General features: G+C 36.7%; 1 long non-coding RNA gene across 3 annotated transcripts in view; it reads left to right on the top strand.

The window, feature by feature from the left end:
- The window catches only part of LOC114906978, a 586,545-nt gene that overhangs the window by 269,584 nt on the left and 290,171 nt on the right, over window positions 1-26,790 (top strand). Inside the window, exon 1 of one of the 3 annotated variants that reach the window (XR_003796586.1) lies at window positions 19,674-19,687. The exons of 1 other annotated variant lie outside the window; for it this stretch is intronic. This is a non-coding gene — a long non-coding RNA (uncharacterized LOC114906978). Of the gene's footprint in view, window positions 1-19,673; window positions 19,688-19,732; window positions 19,887-26,790 lie in introns of those variants that run through there. One more of the 3 variants, XR_003796585.1, reaches the window with a different exon arrangement.

A 26,790-nucleotide genomic window follows, 5' to 3' on the forward strand; every position in this document is an offset into this window, starting at 1 on the left:
ATATCACAACATTAAATTATCTTGGCCCAATGGCCTTCATGTCACCCAATCTACCACATGCTCTCCAATTCATAGATTTCTTATCATATATTTAATTGATATTGCTGACCACTTGTTGTATCTTGAAATTCCCTCCTTTTTGGCTTCAGATACACCATACTCCTCTGGTTCTTCTCTATACTTTCAGCTGTTCCTCCAGCTGTTCTTAGGGTCTCCTTGTGCCTCTTCTTCAAACACTATGGTTTTCTAAGTGTTCAAACACTATGGTTTTCTAAGTTCTGCTTTTAGTCTGTTGCTCTTCTCATTCTATTGTTCTGCTGTGAGGTATTTATATTGTGCTCATTATCTTCTCCTTGATGCTGGCAACTCCCAAACATATATCTTTATAGATTTTATTTTCCTTAATACATTTTCAGCTATAAGTACTCTATGGGAACTTTTATTCTGGACATACCACTCTCACACAGTGCATGTAGATATAGACCTGCCAGGAGCCCTTGTTTTTCTAGAGTTTTCCTTACCAGTGTTGGATAATATTTTTATTCTCTGCCTTCTTTTGAAGTGCATACATTTCTGTCTGTTGACTTATGCTTCTTCTAGATACAAGTTGCAACTTCCTCTAAAGATTACGGTAACACATGTCTGATCTTCCCATAGGTGTTGTCTCTATATTTAAATAGAAATATTTTACCTTGTTCTATTTTTTTTTTTCTTGCTGTTCTTAGAGCAAGTGCATTTATGTGAAGTGGTCAAATGATTCATGTGAATAAAAGGAAAATATTTGACCTCATTTAAATTCTAGGCATGGGATTCCAGATGGTCACAATTATTGCTGTGGGAAATTTTGCCCTAGAACTTTTTTTAAAAAAGGTTTATTAGGGCCCACATTTGTCATCAACTTTCATGAGAATCACAAGTTTTCTGCTATCTGAAACATTTGGCCTAATTTTAAACCAAAAGTCTGGTGCACTGTAGGTGTTTTTATTTCTGTAAATGATCTAAAATTATTGTTTTGTGCATATTTTCAGGATGAAACGTAGAAATTTCTCCTGATTTTAATAATATAGAGTTATAGCCTGATGAATAGATTACTTTAAATAAGTATAAATTGATTTAAGTCTCCTAATTATTCTCCTAGATATCCTCTTGCTACTACCTCAAACAAATCTCTATTAAGAAGTAAAATTTTTATTAATTACTATTGAATGCTGAGAAAATGTTCTAAGGCAATTATTTCTTTGTCAGCCGGACCATTGTCTAATCTTCCTTTCAGCTTAAATGAACTATACTAGAGCAGGGACTTGTTTTAATGACCATAGTAACTCCCAATAACTAGAATGTTCTCTACTATGCAATTAGCATTAGTAAAGGCTTGTAAAAAAGAATGAATATTATCATCCCAAGAAAAACAAAAAGAATACCAATGTTAGAAAGATCTTAAGAGGTCTGTTTACCAGGAGGTTTAACATAAAATTTTATTTTTACTTTTATTATGTCAGTTGACTAAGTTGATGAGGGAAAATGGAAGGAGAAAGAAGATATTTTACATACCTTCATATCATCCATTCCCCATTAGATAAGGACACTAATATTCATTATTAGTTTCTTGAGATGAAGAGTGAGATTATGCTATATTAAATTAAAATATGACCTTTTTTTGACAGTTGATCTGAGAATTTTGACCTGGTTGGCTGGATATCTATAATAATGGGTTAAAGATAAAGGACAATTAACCAGGTCTTTGTGAATAATGCTGGATTATCACAGCCCTTTGTATCCCCAGAGAGTCATATTCACAGTATTAACAGAAAATTCATGGTCTTTGTCACCTCATAAACCTGGTTTAAATTCTTTCTATATTCCTTGCCTGTTGAGTGAATGTAGCCAACTTACATAAGCTCTTTGCAGATCTGCTAAAAAATTGGGTAAATAAGACTAACCTCAAATGGATTTGAGCTGATACACAACAAATGTGGACATTCCAACTTACCCCATGGGGAAAATGCTCTATTCAATCAATAATCAATAAACATTTGTTGTAAAGAATATGATTGGGAATTCTCCCAATGAACCTATCTCACGTGTTCCCAAGTGCTTTGTCACTAGGCATATATGTGAGGTGCATGTTTGATTATGACATCAAGAATTGATATCTCCATATCATGCAAACAATATAAATAAACATTTTACTGACCTTTTATCAGGTCTTCATTTCATATAAAACTAACTTTCTACTACTAACTTCTGGTTATATATTTTCTCTTTGGCAGTGGAAGCCCAAAGAGATTGAATTTGTACATTAAGATAATATAATTAAAGATAATTAAGTAACTATAGAATGATTATTCAGGCAGAATCATTCCAAATAGATTACAAAGGGAAATGAGTACAAGGAAAATATTAGAACAAGGAAGTAAGAGTCAGAAGTGCACCTAATATGTTTTATCAGTATTCTTATGTTCAATGTCCTGGTTTATTTCTAATAGAAAAAGTCCACAAAGATCTATATATCCTTTTCTACTATTTTGTAGATAATTCTATACATCGACTTGGTGGACTTGGCATCTGGATGGGTAGGATTTGCATGAGAAATGCCAGAATAAAAGTCTCCTTTGTTAGTATCTTCAACAACTTTAAAACTGGACTTTGACATCTCAGCCCTTGTTAAGAAAGACTAAGAACCATGGTATAAAGAAGAAATCATGAGGCAGTTCCATATGTCTGTGAGTGGGAGGAAGCACTTTTATTAATAAACAGGTCTTTAGCCTCCAGGGCCCATTTCCACAGCAGTCAATTCACTTAGAAAAATAATATGTCATTTAATTGGCAGGAAAATTGCTTAAATTTTGTATGACAAACTCTAAGAAATATATTCTGTTGATAGAAAAGGAAAGAGAAAGGATATAAATTAAATGTTAATTAAGAGGATGATTAAAATGTAATCATATACAAAATTCATCTAGCTCCTTAGTAATTGACACAAAATTATATAAATTTGGGATATGTAATCACAATCAAACTAATATTATAAACTTAAAAAAATAAATTGCTTAAAATTGATGCTTAGGTTCCATTGTGTTGACAGCTATCTACTGACTCTGTAGAGAACACTAATTTGATAGGGATGACTTGCATTTAAAAGTCAGTTCAAATTTTAGGTTAATTGGCATCCACTTAACTTGTGAAGTCTACCTTGTTAAATATAAATTTAAAAAAATTAATGCCAATAGAAGTGAGAAAACCGTTTGACACAAGGCAGAAATTAACTATATAAAGCCAAAATTCAAGATTCTAGAAGTTGGTAAAGATGCAGACTCCTTTACTTGCCCCTGAACTTAAAAATCAATCATATGTCAAAATGAAATGTAGGAAAATAACCTGCCAAATAGTATGAGGGAAATCAGAAAATCTAGGAGAAATGGAAATACAAAGATTAATATAGAAATGAATTAAATAAATGATGAAAAAAAGACAGATACCCTCAAAAACGTTGAATTTATTATTGTTTAGCATCTATGAAGATTCTTTCATCTTTTATGCAACATGCTTTTGTTGATATTGTTATATTACATAGTTAAGTATATTCTAATCTAGAGGATGATGTTAGTGAAAAGCTTTAGTACTGTTTTGTAATAACATGACTCTTCCCTCCCTCTTTATTTTCTGGGTCTTCTATATTTCAACTCAACACAAGTTCATTCATGGTCTCTTGAATTTGAAGCACTGAAGTGTTATAGGGGATATCTATCTCCTAATTCAACTGACTATATATTTGACATTTGAGAGGGTTTAACAATTACTAGAGGACTTTTTCTGCTGACAATTTCTCAAGGACAAATAGGGACAAATGCAAGCAAGACTAAATCAGGAGAGATGGTCTGGAGCCAAGAATATCAGGACGTTGGTTGAGGGTGTCCAAGGGAGCACAGAATAGTAAAATATAGAATCTAGATGGAGTTTAGGGATCCAAAAGTGATGGGGTTTTTATTCATTTTGATGTTGCCTTAGGGCCGTGACGTTGGGACAGGTTAAAGAATTTATGAAATGGACAGGTTTGAAATGACAATTAGGGCAAATAGAATTCTATCCCCTAAGGAACTCTCAGTGTAATGGTGGACATGTGATCACCCTTGTCCTGCATTGTTCAAGCTTCAGTCTGCTTGAGGATATATCCTAGCTCTGAAGCTTGCTCCATTCAACTTTGGGCAAATTACTTGAATTTTCTGCCATTATGTTTAAAATGGCAGGGACTTCGCTGGTGGCACAGTAGAGAAGACTCCATGCTCCCAATGCAGGGGGCCCGGGTTCAATCCTTCATCAGGGAACTAGATCCCACATGCATGCCACACCTAATAGTTCACATGCCACAACTAAGGAGCCCGCCTGCCACAACAAGACCTGGTGCAACCAAATAAATAAACATTTAAAAATAAAATAAAATGGCAGAGATGGTAATTGAGAGTCTGAGAGCATAAAAAAACATCTTGTATGATCCAGAAAAAATGAGAACAGAACACTGAGAACACAATTTCAACTTGAGCAGGCTCCAAAAAATGCTTTAAATAATAATATCAAAACATAAACATAGCACAGAGAAAAATAAATCATTCAATATTAACATCTCTGAAAAGTTTCCATATTTAAAAGGAAAAAAAAAACCTGCATCAACAAAGGAATGAGAATAAAGCTGGCATAAGAAGTCTCGTTGACAACTTGGCGATATGGCAGGTAATAGGTGTTGGGGGTGGGGAAGGTGTCACTCTAATGCACTGAGGGAAAATTATTTTCAAATTAAAATTTTATACCCAGCCAAAAGGTTAGTCAAATGTGATAGCAAAGGCATTCTTAGATATACAATGACTTCTCACATATCCTTTTATAAGGAGTATATTAAGGAGCTTCTCTAGGAAAAATAAGGGAAAAAATCAAGAAATAGAAGTCCAAGGGGAAAGAAATGGTATAGACAATAACAAGCAAACAATATAATTCAATCAATCAAAAATGGCTATAGAGAAGAAGGGTGGGAAATTTTTTTAAAAAGGAAATATAGAATACAAGAGTGGATAAGAATCTATATATCTATATATTTTATATATATACTCCAATTTAAGAAGGAAAAACCTAATTAGAGCAATATAAGCAGGAAAGATGCTTAATAAGATGTAAATCCATTTTTGATAAAAATATGTTTATTAAACTAGGATAAGAATAAAAATTCTTTAATCTGATATAGGATATCTCACAACAACTGTATACATATGGTTCATAATAATGTGAAATGGTAGAGACATTCCCCTTAAAGTCATGACAAAGGCAATAAAATCCAGAGTCACCTCTTTTTTCAGGACATAGCCAGTGAAGGACAAAAGAAAAGAACTATAAGTGTTAGAAAGTAAGAAAACGTTTTATTATTCACTGCTGATTTGACTGTATACTAAATAAAAACAAAAATATACAGGTAGATTATTAGAACTAATAAGAATAACATAGAAGCCAAGGCCATGATGTAGAAAACACAGGAGAGGGAAGGAAAAAGAGAAACACACAGGAAGTAGGAAATCTTAATTCACTTCTTTCAGTATGTGCCAGATTAAGTAGACAGGTAAGGGTATAAAGCATTTTTATCATGTAATTTATATGGTTCCCATGATCATTATATTAAATTCTGCACCCTGAATTAGAGAATACACATTCTAGTTTCCATGGAACCATTATAAAAACATTCCATACATTATGCCATGTGAAAAACCTTAATACATTTCAAAAAATATGGAAGACAACTGTCTTAGTCATTGAGGGCTGCTACAAGAAAACACCATGGAGCGGGTGTCTTAAAAAACAAACATACATTTCTCACAGTTCTAGACGCTGAGAGGTCCAAGATCAAGGTGCCAGCTAATTAAGCTTCTGGTGAGAGCCCTCATCCTATCTTGCAGATAGCTGCCTTCTCTCTGTGTCCTCATGTGGTGGACAGAGAGAGAGAGAGAGAGAGCGTGCAGTCTCTCTGGTCTCTCTTATAAGGTCCCATCATGACGACATCACCCTCATCTCATGACCTTATCTAAACCTAAATAACTCCCAAAGGCCCCACCTCCAAACACTATCACATTGGGAGTTAGGGCTTCAACATGTGAATTTTGGATACAAATATGCAGTCCATAATAATAACATTCTCTGTTCACAGTGCAATAAAACTAAAATTTAATAACCAAACATTAAAACACTTATCCATGGGAAAATTTAAACATTCTCCTTTAAACTCCTTTGAGTGAGAGGCTATTCAAGCTAGGTATGCAAAATATTGAGAAAATATCAATAATGAAAATAGTACCTATAAGAACATACAGCCAAAACCTACACTCAAAAGAAAATGTATAGTATTAAATTCATCGGTTAAAATTAAAATTAAGTATGTGAATCAAACATTTAGAAAAAAAAATGATCTAAATGAAAGAATAAAAGAAGACAAAAGGAAGAAATAAATAGATAAAAACATATATAAATAAGTTAGAAAACAGAAAATTAGTAGAATAAAAATGTTAATTTTTTGAAAAAAATACACCCTCAGCTAAAGTAGTTAAGGAATAAACAGTTGGTGATGGGGGGAGGGGTGGGAGAAGGAATGGGAAACGTGCCTATCAACCACATAAGAATTTTTATGTAGAAATAACCATCAGATCTAGAGACATTTAAGGAACAATCCTAAGACAGCTTTTAAAAAAAACCTTTACAATTACGTCAAAGCCTTATTAAAATGGATACACTCTCAGAAGTTATAAACAGAGCCATTTCCACAGAAAATTTCTATAGAAGGTAGGGAAACTTTTCAACAAGCTAGTTTCTCCAACATCCCAGGCCAGAATCGTTTCATTTTGAATTCTATAATACCAAAACTTTTCAGAGCAGATGATTCCAGTGCCATTTGAACTTGTCCAGAAAAATAGGAAAAGAAGTAAAGCTTCCCAACTTTTTTTAAATCATATTAATAGATCTAAGAAAAAAAATCATGAATATCTCTGTATATGCTGAAAAAGGATTTGAAAAATTTCAAACCATTTTTTGGTTTCAGAACACAATTATGTCTTAAGATGTTAAATTATATGTCCATATCAGCATTGAAAGCCAGCTCCATACTTAATGGAAAACATTAAACATAGTCACACTAAAGTCAAGAATAAGGCAAACTGCCAGCATCAGCATGAATACTCAGCTTTGTTCTGCATGTACTAGCCTCTAGGCTATTTGAAATCACCATGAGAATAAAGCTACAGGAATAGAATTAATAAATTAAGATACAAAATTTATAAGATTATATTTATAAATTAAGTTCATATCTATCCAAAAAAAACCTTATATTCAAAAAGATATAAGGACCCCAATATTCATTGCAGCATTATTTACAATAGCCAAGATATAGAAACAACCTAAGTGCCTTTGATAGATGAATAGATAAAGAAGATGTGGTATATATATACACACACACACACACACACACACACATATACATACAATGGAACATTACTCAACCATGAAAAAACCATTTGTGACAACATGGAAGGACCTAGAGGATGTTATGCTAAGTGAAATAAGTCAGACAGAGAAAGACAGATACTGTACGACTTCACTTATATGTGGAATCTAAAAATCAAAACAAAAGAACAAACATAACAAAACAGAAACAGGCTCATAGATATAGAGAAGAAACTAGCGGTTGCCAGGGGGAGGAGGATAGTGGGATGGGTTAAGTAGGGGAAGGGGATTAAGAGGTACAAACTTCCAGCTATAAAATAAATATCATGAGGATGTAATGTAGAACATAAGGAATAAGGTCAATAATACTGTAATAATGTGTATGCTGACAGATGGTAACTAGACTCATAATGGTGATCATTTCATAATGTGTAAAAATATTGAATCACTGTGTTGTACACCTGAAACTAATATAATATTGTAAGTCAACCATACTTCAATAAAAATATCAGTTCATATATACAACTGGCATTCAGTTAAATTCTATAATGAAAAATAGACCCCATTTATAATAGCAACAAAAAGATAAACTTCTTTGAAATAAACTGAAAAGGTATGCAAGACCTGTACAAGAAGAACAAGAGACTTGAAAAAATGAGAAAGCACACTATTTTCTAGTTTTGGCAGATGTAATATGGTAAAAAATATATCAGGTCTCCATAAATTTACTTATGAAATTAATGTGATTCCAGTAAAATACTATTAGTGTTTTTTTTTTCAGTTTTTTTAGCCAGCAAATTTATTTAAAGTTTTATAATATCAGAGAATCATTGAAAGAAAGAAGAGAAACCCTGGAAAGTGGAGGCTAGCCTTACCAGGTATTAAAATATAATACAAAGCATTAATAGCTAAAAGAGTGTGGTAACGATGCCTGGATAAACAAACCAATGAAACAGAAAGTCTGTTGGACTTTTACAGAAAATGAACTTGGGGTCCATTTGGTATAAAATACAAAGAACATCTCAAATCATTGGGGGAAAGATGGAAAAGATAACTAAAAATTGAGTAATGACAAGATTCATAACCTGTACTTACACTTGGATGAATTCCCAGTGAATCAAATGTTTAAAAGAAAAAAAATGAAGCAATAAAATTAGTAAAACAGAACAAGGAATAATTCATTGTAAACTTGGAGTGCAAAAACGGTTAAATTATGACTCAAGATTCACAAGCCATAAAGGAAAAGATTGATAAGATTGAATATTTAAATATTGAAATTAAAAAGAAAAACCTTCTAGATGGAAAACAGCAGCAGCAACAACAACAACAAAATAACCCAACCTATCGATATAGTAAAGGAACAATAACAAAGGTAAACTAATAAAACTTTTTTGCAGCTCACATCACAGACAAAATTTAATTCTTAATGTATCAAAAGCTCCTACAAATTTAAAAGGAAAAGAACGATAGTCCAATAGAAAACTGAATAAAATATATAGAGAGATATATTAAGAAAAAGGACTAAAAGATGTTAAACCTTATTCATAATAAAAGAAATGTGGATAGGAGACACCAATTTTCATGTATCAAATTAGCAAAAGTGTGAAAGTTAAATGACTTACTCTGTTGACAAGGACACAGAATCAGGGACCTCCACGTGTTTCTGGTAAGAGTGCAAATTCTTACAAACCTGATGGAGAACAGTTTGGAAATATCTATTCAGTATTAAAACATACACATTTCACACATGTGACATTACATATACAAAGCAATTTTTGCAGCACCATTTCTAATAGCAAAAGATTAGAAACAACTTAATGTTCATCTACAGTGGACAAGTTAAATAAATGATTGTGCATTCCATACATAGAATACAGTTGAAAATAAAAACGAGAAATTTCTTCTATAGGCTGATACAGAATTATCGGCTGGGAATATTGTTAAGTGAAGATGCAAGAAACAGAACAGTGTATACCGTATGCTATCTTCTGGTGGGTGACAGGGAAGGTGAAAAAATAAGAATATATTTGAATTTGCTTATAAATTCAGAAATAAGTGTTGGAGGGACAAACAAGAAACAATTATAATGACTGAGCACAGGGATGTCAAGAGAGGGTTTGCTTGGCTGTTAAATAGGGCTGAGAAAGAGAGTCACTTAAGTGTGTAAATCACGTAAATGTATTACTTATTCAAAAAAATTTTTAGAAACCAAATATACCAATATACATGTGATAAATGTTATGAGTGAGGTACACCAAGTGCCAGAGAAATGGTGATGAGGGGATATTCAATTCTTGCTAGCTGCTAGGAAAGTTTGCCGACATAAAATCCTAATAGCATTGCTATTGAGTCTAGAATGTTGCATAGAAATCCACCAAGGAAACAGGGTGGCAGGAGTGAAAATGCATTGCAGACATTTAAGGTGATCAAAACCTTACATAGACATGCCTGGGTTCATGGAACCTGAAGGTTTTCCAGCCTGACTCTGCCCACAAATCCTGGTGAATAAGAAATCCTCAGCCGCCTCCGAATGAAGCGCATATAAAGTCTACCTGGCTTTAGAAATACCAGTCTTCTATGAGTACAATTTTTATTCTTGTGAGATGAATACCAAAAATAAGACAAGATTTGGGAAAAAAAGTTAGATCTTTATTTATATAGAAATTATAATATGAGTGCATCAAGGTCCAGATTTTGTCTACAAAATCACTGAGGTAAACCGCTCAATAGTGTGAAATGTTCTGAGTTCTTTTCCCACGTGTGTGATAAATTTAAGGCTGAGCAATATTTATTTTCCCCCTCAGTCCCATTTGTGATGAGTGGCAAACATTTGCCAAATGATGGAATCGGTTCCAAAGCATGGAGTAACCTTCCATCTCTTATCCTCCTTCAAATTCCACAAATGATATCTCAGCAAACCCTACCTATCATACCCTTTCTAAAATCTTCTTATCGCTTTCCCTACCTTTGCACATTCCCACTGCTACTACCTTACTTTGCTACCTCAATAGCTCCCATCCAGACCCTTCTCTCATTTTTTCTCATCCATATTAATAATATCCTAATGCATTTTCCTTTCTCAGGTTTCTTCATCCTCCCATTTGAGAACACTGTCATAGGAAATTGTAGGGAAGGTTGATGACGTTACCAGGCTTACGTATTTTTCTGAGGCACCCAGTGACTTATTGAGACACTTTCTAAATTCTTTTCCCACACAGATTTTTTTTCTTGTATTGACTGCAACACCAATGACCAGTAATGCCTCATAAACTTGGACTCTACTACTTAGAAATGTGTTACAATTCAGGTAGACATAGAGCTAAAGTTCTCTTTGTACTTCTTATGTAGAATTTTTTCCAAGAAAATTAACAGTATCATCAAGACTGCGTGGGTAATTTCTAGGCTATTTAAGAGAACAAATTGTTTTCAAGCATTGGTAGGCAGTGCAGAAGAATCTATTTACATTTAAATTATTTCCTAATTACAAATCATTATTAGCTATTAACTAAGAAAAGTCACTTAAAGACAACCACTAAGCAACGCTTTGCTAGACTTGTTCTAATTATGGGGACTGGAGAATAATAAAACCAAGATTAAAAATAGTTCAAAATCCATATTTCTTTTCATCAATTCAAATACACCTCCCCTCATTTCCACTAAGCCAAATGCTTGCAGTCTTCTTGGACCTACAAAATATCTCAGAACAAAATAATACATATAAGAGGAAGGCTGATCAATTGTCTGAATTCCAGAAATCAGTTCCCTCAAGGTTACTCCCCAACTTGACTCTTTCCCTGGATTTTTCAAAGCCTATAATCAAGGAGGTAGAACACCACAATCCCAGAAAAGACAGCTGCAGGCATAAGCGTTTGTTTTCACTGTGAAAACATGTTTTGGGCTCCTGTACAAGTCTTTCCAGAATTACTCAGAGATATCAGAACAGAAGAGAAACAATGGCCCAAATTACATTTGATTTAGCACATAGTTCTTCCAGTCTGGACAGCCAAGAATCAGAATAGATATCTCATCATCTACCATAGAGGTCAATGTAATGAAAGGAGGAAGAGAGCTCTGCTTCAGTCCTGTAATTCTATACAGGAGCAGTATTATTCCAACAGATTTCAGTGGAGAAAAGAGGTGTCTCAGGTTCCATGTCACAGAAAAAATACAGAACTGAAATAAAATTCTGGTTCTGACATATATACTCCTTCCTGTGGCAGGAGTCATGCTTACTTTACAGAACTGGTGAAAATGATGAGACCTAATTCTTTTTTTGTTTGTTTGTTCGTTTTTGCGATACGCGGGCCTCTCACTGCTGTGGCCTCTCCCGTTGCGGAGCACAGGCTCCGGACGCACAGGCCCAACGGCCGTGGCTCACGGGCCCAGCCGCTCTGCGGCATGTGGGATCCTCCCGGACCGGGGCACAAACCCGTGTCCCCTGCACCGGCAGGCGGACTCTCAACCACTGCGCCACCAGGGAAGCCCGAGACCTAATTCTTTATTTAAGTGGTTTGCACACTGTGTAGTACTCTCTAAAAACAGGTGATATCAATACTGGCTGCCAGTGGACACTGCTAAACATATAGACCAAGAATGACAAGCTAATTGATAGGAATTGATAGGACTTGGAAATTATCTTCTCAAGTGGTTGTATAAAGACATGACAAGATATTTCTTAAAAAGGGAATGCAATATGTGCTCTATAAACACGTTACATGAAAATTGTGTGCATGTCATATCCAAGATCGCATTTGCACTAATATATTTCTATAGATTTGGTGGCATGAGAGTGTAGGATGGATGAAGAATGACCACATGGAAGTAAGTGATTTCTAATGTTTAGCTTCTGTGCAGAGTGGTGGGTTCGCCCTTCTTCGATATATTACTAAAACAGTCAAACAGATAAATAGCACCAAGCATGGCCCAATAAAAATCTGTCATGGATGAAGAAGTAGGTTTCATCCAATTCTGTTCACCTGACAGGCCCTTATAATATGTCAGCAAATTATTTAAGAAGGGTACTGTTACTCTTATCTACCTTTCAGCTAAGCTCAAGAAAGTCATCAGTGTCTGTCAACTGTCAATAAAGCGTTTGAATTTCTTGAACTCTTTGATTCCTTTACTAGAGATCCCGTGCTTCTCAATGTCCCCCAAATAGACTAACAGTTGTAATAAGCTAACAAATACAAGGCCTTCATGGTGGCACTATGAACATGAACTTCCCTAATGAATGTTCTAACTGTTCTGTGTCTGAAGGCATTAGTCCCTATTTGGGTCTTCAGTGTGAGAATAAAACATCCTGTGAATTCAGTCAATTGGATCAAGAAAAACTCTTTAATGAAGTCATGAGTTAAGCCAGTGGTTTGAAGTAATTTAGCAAAACCATCGATTGAATGACCAAATTAAAAATTTGCTTTCAATAGATTCTGTTGACAGAGTGGGTGTTGTGCTATTTAGCCTATTGGTGATTATGTGCGAAATACTAGTACCATGCACTCATGTGCCTCTATTACAGACACTGTAAGGAATAGCAGGACAGAGAAGAATGCTATTAACCAGAGTTCTCATAAACTCTCTGAATAGATGCTTCTTGGCTCTTGGCTGCCTGATTTGGTCCACATACTCAAGGCTTGTGGGTGTTTTTGTTTTCCTCCTTTTTTGCCAGAGATCACCTGGCTTCAAAAACATGACCCTCAAATAGGTAAGCAACAAGGATATATTGCATAGCACAGAGACTTATAGCCATTATCTTTTTAAAAAGATTTTTATTGGAGTATAGTTGATTTACAATGTTGTGTTAGCTTCAGGTATACAGCAAAGTGAATCAGTTATACATATACATATATCCACTCTTTGTTTTAGATTCTTTTCCCATATAGGCCATTACAGAGTATTGAGCAGAAATTCCTGTGCTATACAGCAAGTTTTTATTAGTTATCTATTTTATATATAGTAGTGTGTATATGTCAGTCCCAATGTCCCAATTTTAACTGTTAATGGAGTATAATCTATAAAAGTACTGAATCACTATGCCAGACACCTGAAACTAATATAATATATAAATCAACTATATTTCAATGAATGTTTTCAGAAAGCAAACAAAAAAACCATGACCCTCAAAATAATTGGGAATCTATTCAATTCAAGAGATAACAAAATTATTTTTATCTGACTCACTTGTGCTCAGTGCTTGTGCAATTATTTCTAAAGCATTCCTTTATATTAGCTTTCATAAATTTTTACAATATATAATGTTAATCTCATTCCAACAAGTGGCTGGGGTGACAGAATTTTTAGGACGCAGTCCATTTAAATATTGTGAAATAGGCACTGGAAGCTAGGAAGAAACATGAAACAAAAACCAAACCTAGCCTTCTGGTTGTCTGTACGATCACCAAGTAGAAGAGAGAGACACTCTAACTCTGCCTACACCGTAGCCAAGATTGAAAGTTAGCTCTAGAGTATTCAGCTGCACTGTCAAGCCCAATGCTTCATGGGACTGAGCCTTAAAAATGCCCTGACAGCGGGGCTTCCCTGGTGGCGTAGTGGTTGAGAGTCCGCCTGCCCATGCTAGGGGACGCGGGTTCGTGCCCCGATCCGGGAAGATTCCCATGCCGCCGAGCGGCTGGGCCCGTGAGCCATGGCCGCTGAGCCTGCGCGTCCGGAGCCTGTGCTCCGCAACGGGAGAGGCCACAAGAGTGAGAGGCCCGCGTACCGCAAAAAAAAAAAAAAAAAGCCCTACCAGCGATCTTCTGAAGGAAGGAAAAAAGAATGTTTATGGTATTTCCTTTTTGGAGCTTTGTAATGCACAGACTCTTGAAAGGCTCCAAGAAACCCTACATAAAGAAGCCTGCAAACGGAGAGGTAAATAGCAGCAAGTGGACAGCCTGCAGATGCTGCTGGTGAGGGGACCAATAAGTAAAACAAGACCATCATTTCTGCTGAAGAACAAATAGTTGTTCTAATACTTAGTCATTGACATATTGTGTAAATGTATATGAAAATTTTAAGAGATTACCAGAAATGCAAGATTGTATACATAGAGCAGCCTTTTGAAAATATGAAATGATGTACTCACCCTTAAAAAAGAATGAAATCTTGCCATTTGCAACCATATGGATAGACTTGGAGAGTATTATATAAAGTGAATTAAGTCAGACAGAGAAAGACAAATACTGTATGATTTCACTTATATGTGGAATCTAAAAAATAACCACAAACTAGTGACTATAACAAAAAGGAAACCGAGTCACAGATATAGTGAACAAATTAGTGGTTACCAGTGGGGAGAAGGAAAGGGGGAGGGGCAAGACGGGGTAAGGGATTAAGAGGTACAACTATTATGTATAAAATAAATAAGGTACAAGGATATATTGTACAACACAGGGAATATAGCCAATATTTTATAATAACTATAAATGGAGTATAACCTTTAAAAATTGTGAATCACTATGTTGTACACCTGTAACATATAATGTGGTAAATCACCTATACCTCAGTTTTAAAAATATGAAAGGTATTCTTCATTTTTCTAGAAAGTTTTGTAAGAATGTCTTTGAAGCGTTGATCCAGAGAGAAATATTCCCCTCTTCTTCCTTAAAACTCTTGATTTTTGTGCCACACCTAAGTAGTGATATTTCTCTTTTGTGCCTCTTCACGTCCATGCTCTGAGGGTTTCATAGGGCCCAATTCTCTTGTCTCACTAACATTCTCCTCTTCGGGCAGCCATGGTCCATGGTAATGGAGTGTGGAACTAGCATGCTCTGGTCCCAGAAGGAATGCTGGGAGCACCAAGGAGAATGTCAAGCACTTCATTTGACACTCTCTCTGTAAATCTTGCATATTTATGTACGTCACTGAATAGAATGCAAACAAAGGGTTAGATGGTTAGCATATTTTTGGAGTAGTTGTTTCTTTCCGAAGTAGAGATTTAATATCAAGGCTCTTGGAATTTAGGGCAAAAATGAAACGGATGGGAAATGTGTCCTGTTGTGTAAATGCTGTAAATATTTAACATTACAAATGCGTATCTATGAATCACAAAACAATATGCCAAATTAAAACTGCTTATTTATTCTTTGGCCAAAGATTGATTTTCCTGAAGTATGAGGACTGGTTGGAAGAGTTATGAAGAGGGGAGAGAGTGGGTGTGAAAGAGAGAGAGAGAGAGAGAGGGAGAGAGGGCATTTTCTCTCTATTAATTTATATTTTCCATGAGAAAAGCATTCCAGTTCTGACTCAGAGAGAGAACAACTGAGAAGATTATCGTTCCTGGAAGCAAAGCTTTGATGTGTTTAATAATAAAGGGTCTGTGTGTGCCACAGAACTGAAAACATTCTGAATGTCTACTGCAAGGAATAACTTCTTCACAGACTTTGACACTGAAAGTTCTCTATCCTGAATGAAAAAATATATATAAATTGTCATATATAGGCACAGTACTATAGGCTTTCATAAAATAATTTAATAATAAAGTAATAGCTATAACTCGCATTGAAATGACAGTGTAGGCATCATTGACAGATGGTAAATACACACTGGGTGAAAATTAGGTGATCATATATAATCATACAAATGAATGCATAGACTGCCCCTTAACTCCTGCAGCTCTGATAATTCTGCTGTAGCTCTCTCTCCAAAGCAAGCATTCAACATATCATAGCCCAATTTTCCCTTTTTTTCCAAGGCTCTTTCACTAGCATACTTGTTTGAATGTATTATTTGAAAATTACAGAGAAAAACTTGGTTCTCTGAAACATGTTGAGATCATGAGATAATAACGACTGGGCTAAATTGCATTAGGATTTAAATGGTCAACTGAGCATTCCCATCAGGGAATCTGCAGGATGTTTTGACATACACTGGGGTTCAAGGGTGGCAGCAACAGTATCTGGGGTCTTAAGACTCTGGGTGTTTTTTTTTTTTTAAAGTGATGAGACTTATAGTGATATAATTGGAAAGCCAAAAGCTGTAGATCACGTAGGTCTGAGCGAGCAGTCTAAGAGTGTATATTCACACTGTGTCTTTTCTGGGATATCTAGACTATCTTAGCTTGAAGCTAAACTCATATGTAAACTGTAGATCATGATCCTTTATATCCTTCCATTCAGGCAATATCTGGGAATGGTCTTCCCAAAATATAGATTGGAAATGACAATCATAGCTAAATGCCCTTCCAGCTATGATGCTACTTTCCTTCTGTCACCATTACAGGAATTTTCTTGCTCAAACACATTTCTGTTTTTATTAAGTAGATATTTATTGCTTCGTGGTTAAGAATACTTGGGTTTAAGACATTACTTCTCTAGATAATCTGTGCATGAGCTTTGGGAAAGTTATTTTTTCCTCTTTAAACCTATTTCTCCATCTGTAAAATATGGGTACAAGTATCACCCATTTTATCGTGATTAACGAAAAGAAAATTCATTCAAATTATTGAGCACCTGTTGGTATACAGAAAATAATTTTTTAAAAAATATAAGCTGTAATTGTGATCTAAACTGGATTTTGAGAAAATGTGACAATAATTGTACTGGCAGAAATGAACTGGTTCTGTACTCAAATTGAGCTGAATCCAGTTCTATACCCGGTAATAAGGCCATAAGCTCCTATAAAAGGAAGGAGATGAACAAGAGAAACTTTTAACTGCTCTCTATCCAAGGATCACAAATACCCTGTCTCTGTTATTTATATACAGTAAGAGGAATGTCATTGATTTACTCAGGATTGCTGACCATTAATTTCATGTATAAATTAGACATAATATAATGTGCATATTATTGAACTAAAAAGTCATATAAATGCTGCTCTTATGCCTAATGTTTTCACTGCTCCTGACATAAACAAAATGAAAAGTAGAAAAGACTAGGATTTGTATTTTATCAAATTGCAATGCAAACCCATTGCATTACTCTGAGAGTAAAGTCATTCCTTTCGTAGTTCTTTGCTGACACATGTACACACACAAAGACCATTATGACACATACATTCTACATAGTATTTTCACTTATAATTTGGTTCATCAAATATTTCTGTAATATGCTCTGTAGTGCTTACTTGGGCTTTTTTTTTAAATTCAATAAAGACTTTATTTTTATTTATTTTTTACATCTTTATTGGAGTATAATTGCTTTACAATGGTGTGTTAGTTTCTGCTTTATAACAAAGTGAATCATTTATACATATACATATGTTCCCATATCTCTTCCCTCTTGCATCTCCTTCCCTTCGACCCTCCCTATCCCACCCCTCCAGATGGTCACAAAGCACCGAGCTGATCTCCCTGTGCTATGCGGCTGCTTCCCACTAGCTATCTGCCTTACATTTGGTAGTGTATATATGTCCATGCCTCTCTCTCGCTTTGTCACAGGTTTTTCTCCTTCATCACTTTAAATATGTCCTGCCAGTCCCTTCTGGCTTGCAGAGTTTCTGCTGAAAGATCAGCTGTTAACCTTATGGGGATTCCCTTGTGTGTTATTTGTTGTTTTTCCCTTGCTGCTTTTAATATGTTTTCTTTGTATTTAATTTTTGACAGTTTGATTAATATGTGTCTTGGCATATTTCTCCTCGGATTTATCCTGTATGGGACTCTCTATGCATCCTGGACTTGATTAACTATTTCCTTTCCCATATTAGGGAAGTTTTCAACTATAATCTCTTCAAATATTTTCTCAGTCCCTTTCTTTTTCTCTTCTTCTTCTGGAACCCCTATAATTCGAATGTTGGTGCGTTTAATGTTGTCCCAGAGGTCTCTGAGACTGTCCTCAGTTCTTTTTATTCTTTTTTCTTTATTCTGCTCTGCAGTAGTTATTTCCACTATTTTATCTTCCAGGTCACTTATCCGTTCTTCTGCCTCAGTTATTCTGCTATTGATCCCATCTAGAGTATTTTTAATTTCATTTATTGTGGTGTTCATCGTTGTTTGTTTCATCTTTAGTTCTTCTAGGTCCTTGTTAAATGTTTCTTGCATTTTGTCTATTCTATTTCCAGGATTTTGGATCATCTTTACTGTCATTATTCTGAATTCTTTTTCAGGCAGACTGCCTATTTCCTCTGCATTCGTTAGGTCTGGTGGGGTTTTATCTTGCTCCTTCATCTGCTGTGTTTTTCTGTCTTCTCATTTTGCTTATCTTACTGTGTTTGGGGTCTCCTTTTTGCAGGCTGCAGGTTCGTAGTTCCCGTTGTTTTTGGTGTCTGTCCCCAGTGGCTAAAGTTGGTTCAGTGGGTTGTGTAGGCTTCCTGGTGGAGGGGACTAGTGCCTGTGTTCTGGTGGATGAGGCTGGATCTTGTCTTTCTGGTGGGCAGGTCCACGTTTGGTGGTGTGTTTTGGGGTGTCTGTGGACTTATTATGATTTTAGGCAGCCTCTCTGCTAATGGGTGGGGTTGTGTTCCTGTCTTGCTAGTTGTTTGGCATAGGGTGTCCAGCACTGTAGCTTGCTGGTCGTTGAGTGAAGCTGGGTGGTGGTGTTGAGATGGAGATCTCTGGCAGATTAACGCTGTTTGATATTATGTGGAGCTGGGAGGTCTCTTGTGGACCAGTGTCCTGAAGTTGTCTCTCCCACCTCAGAGGCACAGCACTGACTCCTGGCTGCAGCACCAAGAGCCTTTCATCCACACGGCTCCTCAATTTGGGATGATTTGTTATCTATTCATGTATTCCACAGATGCAGGGTACATGAAGTTGATTGTGGAGCTTTAATCCGCTGCTTCTGAGGCTGCTGGGAGAGATTTCCCTTTCTCTTCTTTGTTCTCACAGCTTCCAGGGGCTCAGCTTTGGATTTGGCCCCGCCTCTGCGTGTAGGTCGCTGGAGGGCGTCTGTTCTTGACTCAGACAGGACGGGGTTAAAGAAGCAGCTGCTTCCGGGACTCTGGCTCACTCAGGCCGGGGGGGAGGGAGGGGCACGGAGTGCGGGGCGGGCCTGCGGTGGCAGAGGCCGGCGTGACGTTGCACCGGCCTGACGCGCGCCGTGTGTTCTCCCGGGTAAGTTGTCCCTGGCTCCCGGAACCCTGGCCGTACGGGCTGCACCCGCTCCCCGGAAGCGGGGTGTGGATAGTGACCTGTGCTCACACACAGGCTTCTTGGTGGCGGCAGCAGCAGCCTTAGCGTCTCATGCCCGTCTCTGGGGTCCGCGCTTTTAGCCGCGGCTCGCGCCCGTCTCTGGAGCTCCTTTAAGCAAAGCTCTTAATCCCCTCTCCTCGCGCACCACGAAACAAAGAGGTAAGAAAAGGTCTCTTGCTTCTTCGGCAGGTCCAGACTTTTCCCCGGAGTCCCTCCCGGCTAGCCGTGGCGCACTAGCCCCCTTCAGGCCGTGTTCACACCGCCAGCCCCAGTCCTCTCCCGTCGCTCCAACCGAAGCTGATCCTCAGCTCCCGGCCCCGCCCGCCCTAGCGGGTGAGCAGACAAGCCTCTCGGGCTGGTGAGTGCTGGTCGGCACCGATCCTCTGTGCGGGAATCTCTCTGCTTTGCCCTCCGCACCCCTGTTGCTGTGCTCTCCTCCGCGGCTTCGAAGCTTTCCCCCTCCGCCACCCACAGTCTCCGCCCGCGAAGGGGCTTCTAGTGTGTGGAAACCATTCCTCCTTAACAGCTCCCTCCCACTGGTGCCGGTGCCGTCCCTATCCTTTTGTCTCTGTTTATTCTTTTTTGTTTTGCCCTACCCAGGTACGTGGGGGGTTTCTTGCCTTTTGGGAGGTCTGAGTCTGCCAGCGTTCAGTAGGCGTTCTGTAGGAGTTGTTCTACGTGTAGATGTATTTCTGGTATATCTGTGGGGAGGAAGGTGCTCTCCGTGTCTTACTCTTCCGCCATCTTCCCGGAAGCTCCCTTAATTGGGCATTTTAAAGAAATAGATTATTTCAGGTTTACTTCATTTAGCCCTTGTTGTCATATATTGCTCAACTTAAAGCCAGAAAGAAACAACCAGTTTTATGACAATATAAACAAAGAAACAAAAGAAAGATTGAAATCAGCGTGAAAGTTCAATACTTTCCTCCTAATTCTTTATGTGTGTCAACCACGAACGCCTTGGTTTCCTTTTGATGGCTCGTAGTTGAGTTATGTGCATACCGTAGAGGTCCGTCTCCACGTAAATCTGACTGGCTATGAAGGGGAGACTCAGACCTCTGCTCTCAGAAAGCCAAAATATTGTTTTATGTTATCTGAGCTAGTTCTAGAAATCAAATCCCACATATGAATTTTGACCACCATGGAATTCCATGACTTCTTAACCATGCTCTTCTTTTTCCTTTGAAAGCCTGGAGAATATTGTACAATTAAAGGAATGGGCTACCCGAAAAGACTTTTCTTTCAGCTTGATCTTCTACCCTGCCCCTGTGTATGTAATCTGTGCCCCTGACTCTCTAACTACTTTCTGGGATGCTGGGCAGAGAGAATGCCCAGAGTTTAGGGATTCTACCAAAGCCACTGAGGTCGCTTTATAAACAGACTGTGTTTAAACGAGGTTTTAAGAGCTCCTAGGAAATGTGAAACCCTCTGAGGTTCTGCCCAGGGAAAAGACACCCCCAACTCCCTATTCTCTCTTGCTCAATCCATGGAAAAAGATTCAATCAGACAAGCTGCTGGGTTTAAGGTCAAATTGAATTTCTTTTCCCACCTCTTTTCATTTTTCCAAGCCAAACATTTCACTGGCTGCAATGCAAAAAGCATAGAAGTTTATCCTTACTTGCCCTAGAAACCCTGTTATTTTCATCTTAAATAACCACTCTTTGGCTTGGAGCTTTTAACCCGCTACCGAGTGAGGTTTCACTGGATTTGTTCTCCTCTGATTTGTCTCAATTTGTACCATTTTAATTTATAGATAACAAGCCAATGTGTTGAATTTTGCTTACCTACACACTACCAGCCATCATACTCTACCTATAAGATTTCTCCACAGCTAAAACCTCAATTTTCACCTACTCTGTAGCAGAAGTTCTCTAAAGATGGTCTCAATTCTATTATCTTTCATTTTCTCTTTAACCTATTCTGACCAGGTCTTTGCACAAATTAATTAATACTCACTCATGTAAAAGTCACCAGTGACTTCCATCGTACAAAAACTAAATGTCACAAATGTAAACTCTACACCTATGAAGCTTCTAGAAGAAACATAGGAGAAATCTTTTGTGAACTTGGGTTACTTAGGCAGACATTTCTTTGATATGACAGGAAAAGCCTAATTTGTGGGGAAAAAAATGATCTTTTGGACTTTATCAAACTTAGAAACTTCTGCAATTTGAAAAGCACTATTAAGAGAATGAAAAGACAAGCCACCGACTGGGAGAAAATATTTGCAAAACATATATCTGATAAAAGTCTGGTATGCAGAATACACAAAGAGCATTCATAACTCAATAATAAGGAAGCAAACAGCCTGTTTAAAAAATGGGCAGGGCTTCCCTGGTGGCGCACTGGTTGAGAGTCCACCTGCCGACGCAGAGGATGTGGGTTCGTGCCCCGGTACGGGAAGATCCCACATGCCGCGGAGCAGCTGGGCCCGTGAGCCTGTGCGTCCGGAGCCTGTGCCCCGCAACGGGAGAGGCCACAGCAGTGAGAGGCCCGCGTACCGCAAAAAAAAAAAAAAAAAAAAAAAGTAAAAAATGGGCAAATGATTTGAACAGATAGTTCACTGAAGAGGATAATAGGGACGGCAGATAAGTACCTGAAAAGGTGCTCAGTATCATTAGTCATTAGAGAAATGAAAATTAAACCCACAATGATATATTACCTTTTAGAATAGCTAAAATTAAAAGAAAGGAAAAAAAAAAACTGGAGCAAGTAGAACTCTCATATAATATATTGCTGGTAGGAATGAAAAATGGTTCAATGACTTTGGAAAATAGTTTAGATGTTTTTTTTTTTTTAAAGAGATAAACATGCAATTACCATATGGCCCAGCATTCCGCTTCCTAAGTATTTACCAAAATGAAATAAAAACCTGTGTTCACACACACAAAAACTCTATGTGAATATTTATAGCAGGTTTATTTGTAATCTCCAAGAACTGAAACCAACACTCAACAGGGGAATGGATAAACAAATTTTGGTTTATGCATACAATGGGATACTCCTCAGCAGTAAATGAGTTGGAACCACTGATACATGTAATATGATGAATCTCAAATGTTTTATGCTAAATGAAAGCCAGATTTAGAAAGCTTCGTACTGTATGATTACATATATATGTCATACTTGCAAAAGTGGAGGGGCAGGAAACAGATCTGTAGCTGGGGATGTGGAAGGTGTTTGCTACAAAGAGGCACTGGGAATTTGGGGTTCTGATGAAAAGTTCTATGTCATGATTATGGTGGTAATAACAGAACTGCATTTGTTTCTCAAGACTTACAGAAATGTACACTAAAAAGGATGACTTTTACTGTACTTATACCTTATTTTAAAAATAAGGAAAAAGGTCCATTGACAATTACTTCATAAACTTCTATAAAAACTGATTACCATTCAAAAATCAATACAGTGGTCAATTCTAAGTTCATTCCTTATCTGACCTCTCAGAGCATTTGACAAAGGTGATCACTTCCTTCCTTCATGAATTAGTTTTTAAAAAAAATTTTAGCTTCACAGATAACACACTTTTCTTGTGTTCCTTCTGTATCACTGGCTGCTCCTTCACAGTCTCATTTGGTGGCCTATCATTTTCTCACCTCATCTGTGACCACTGTCCCATTCAGTCACTCTGCTCCAGACACGCTGGTTTCCTTGTTCTTCTTCAAACCAGCCAAGTACCTTCCCTCCTCAGGGCCTTTGCACTTGCTAGTCCATTAACAGAGAACACAATTCTTTGCAAAATTTATTTTCTATTTTTAGGTTGCTATTCACCTGATTCTGAAGGAGGCTTATCTTATCTAAAATAGCTGCCCCCCTCATACCCTGTCTTTCTATAATCCCTTTTATTGAATAATCTGTTATTATATAGCACTCACTTATCTGGAATTAGCTTTGTTTTCTGTCTCCCATCCATATGGGAGATATACTTCATGAGAGCAATGGCTTTACCTGTTTCCTTGCTGTACATCTGATGTGTAGGACAGGGCCCACATAGCAGAGTCTCAGTAAACACACACACACACACACACACACACACACATCTTCTATCCTTTACTACTTGCTATAAAATTCTCCCCGGCCCCTTCACTCACCCTGAAGTAAATTACTAACATATTGCACCTTATGAAATTGTGAAATTGTCACCATTTGATCATTTTGGAACTACAAAATGGTAACTTGGTATGGTTCAAAGTAGCACTATTGTATTAAAAATATTAAGCACATGAATGCACCAATGACACATTAATTAAAATAATATAGGCGTTAGATAGGAGAGGTCAAACGTCATGAACAGAATATTATTACATATAAATAAAACTTAGCACTGCCACCATGATGCCTCTACTTTTCTGTGAAAGTTTGTAAGCCAGCAGGGAGTGACAGAGTACCTGCTTCCTGGGTGATAAGAAGAAAGGAATGGATTTCACACTGACAGCTTGTTAATCCATTACCTGGCAACCACAACATCGGAGACCAATCCCCATTTTCAAAAATCCATGTTCTCTCTTGAAGTCTTATTTAAGTAATATCTATGCAATCTACGAATGAAGCCAAACCAGAGGCATGTATAAAAAATCATAATGGCATTCACCGACAGATATTAGCTCTTTCTCTGCTAATCCAGAGAAAGGATTTTTTCATTTTTCTTTCCAGAACACCAGCTATTATTAAATTTAAGAAATGCCCCAAACTAATGCTTTTTCTTTCTTTCTAACAACTGAAATATGTAATACCATGGTATTTGCACATTACACTTAATTGCAAATAGTTATCGACAGCATAAATCTTACATTAGTATGCTAGCCTCAACGAGATCTATTTGTACTTCCAACCTTTAATATCGCAGATGGTTTAATACTGAATGATCTTTATTTTTCAGCTACTTTTATAAGTTTTCTTACTCAAAGTTTTTCCAGCAGTTTTGTAAGTTTAATAGACCTATTGATGTCTAAAACACATCAGCTAGAGACTTAATGTAGTTTATATTCACATTGTAGGTTTGTCAATTGAGCATAAGACTAGAAATTTTCTTCCTATTCCTTCTCTTATTTTCTTCCATAGGCTAATGTAATTTCTAAGCGTATGACTTTTTTGAGTATACTCAAAACGTGATGTTTATGCTTTTGAAAAACATGTCAATAATCAAGTGTACTCTTCTGATAACTCCATTTATACACAATCATTAAGCCATGCTGGCTCAGTCAGTGATACAAATGGTCCTTCTACTATGAAGATGTTTGCACATGTTCTTGGTTATTAATTATACACTGGATGAACAATGAATTATTAATAGCAAGAGAATCAATTCAGTTGAGTGATATTTTTGCCTGTGAAAGCAAGTCAGAGTTCTTTAAAAATATACAATAAATATCTAAAATTTCATCTCATATGACTGTTTTTACTAGACAGTTTAGAAAAATCCCAGCTAAATGAGTGGTTAGCTTAAAAATTTCACTATAAAGGCATTGATTAAAAATTCACAAGGGAAAAAGAAAAAAAATTCACAAGGGAATTACTATATAGCATATTTTTAAATTAATGTTAATAAATTTGAAGTTTGTAAAGTGAGTCTGTTTATATTTCTGTAAAACATTTTTCTGTGATAGCACATGTAGAATATATATGTACATATGTACTTGTGTGTATGCACATGCATTGGTTAGGAGAGAGAGAAGCAAATGGTAATAGCATGGTCTAAAAGCTCAATGTCCAATGATAAAGGACAAATAAGATGATTAAGTCTGTTGGGGGAAAAAGAACAATGCAAATGTAGTCACCTTATCTGTCTGTTAATTATTGGACATTGGAACATGTTTGACTAAATTTGCACATGTGTGTACTTGGGAGGAGTATGCATTTTAACTCACTATTTTATTTTCCTTATCTTTTCAAACTACATAGATTTTGTTGTACAAAGATGTTCAAAACAAAAGCAGGATAACAATAAAATAGATGTTAATAGAAATGTTCATAAAAGAAGGAAAGATAAAGAATTTAAAGTGCTTTTTGAGGCAACTAATAGATCTTTATAGCATATTCCAATTCCCATTTTGGGGGGAATCCCTACATGAAATAAAGACACTATATCATGTTCTCTATATCTAATTATTATACACTCAGATTTTTGAATTTGGCAGATATTGCCTATTTTGCTGTAAAAGATGTCTCCCTTGATTCTTAAATCTGTTAAGGTTTGGTTCTATGCTAACAACTGTTCTCAATGCTGGCTGCATGTGAATATCTCCTGAGCAGCTTTTAAATAAAACTGATGTTTACACTCCTCTACAGAGCCATTACATCAGAATTTCTGAGGAGTGAGACTGGAGAAGCAGTATTTCTTAAGTATCCATATTAATTGAAGTAAAATACGCATACAGAAGAATGCAGTTACCATAAATGTACAGCTTAAGGAATTATCATAAAATGAACCCACCTGTGTTACCACCTCTCTGGTAAAGAGAGCATCACCAGAGTCCTAGAAACCCCACTCATGCTTCCTTCTAAGCAGGCATTAGTACTTTTTAAAAGTTCTTCAGCAGATTCTAATGTATATTCAAGGATGAGAACCACTCTATTAACTGCTAATTGTTTTCTATACCAATGTCTTATTTTGATTGAGTTGTGAAGAGTGGGAAATAAATCGTTTTAAAATACGTACTCTACGTTGATCACACAAACACGATCTTTTATCTTTAAAAGAATCATTTAGAATAGCTAGCATTGCATCCTTTCCTACAAATGAGGAAGTAGAGGCTGAAACAGATGGTGTAATTTATGAAAGTGGTACCATTAAAGTGGGGCCACTGGAGTGTAAACCCTGGTCAGTGGTTAGTGGTTCCAAGTTCCAACAGAATCACACAGACTTAGGTTTGAATACCAAACTCTACCATTTCCTAAATGTGTAACCTGAGTCAACTGGTTCGGTTTTCTTATCAGTAAAATAGAGATCACAGTGTGATCTAACTCATCTAATTGCTACAAGGATTATATGCAAATAACTTGTCATAGTGCCTTGTAAGGATTATCATGGCCTGTATTAGTTTTATTTGAGTCCAGCCCCAACTTTTCCCACTATCCCAAGCTGCTGCTTCTAAAAAGCCAAAAGTTAAGGAGTCCAAGCTCATGACTTCTGGCCAGATCCTTAATACTGTGATTATTTGACTTAATTTCCATGAGGAGAAGGTGATCATAATATATGCACTACAGTGTGTCCCCAAATCCTGAAAACATGGAGGAATCAGGACACTTATTACGGCTTTTTC

Source organism: Monodon monoceros, unplaced genomic scaffold (genome assembly GCF_005190385.1).
Source record: "Monodon monoceros isolate NGI ecotype Baffin Bay Population unplaced genomic scaffold, NGI_Narwhal_1 Super_Scaffold_3, whole genome shotgun sequence".
NCBI lineage: Eukaryota > Metazoa > Chordata > Mammalia > Artiodactyla > Monodontidae > Monodon > Monodon monoceros.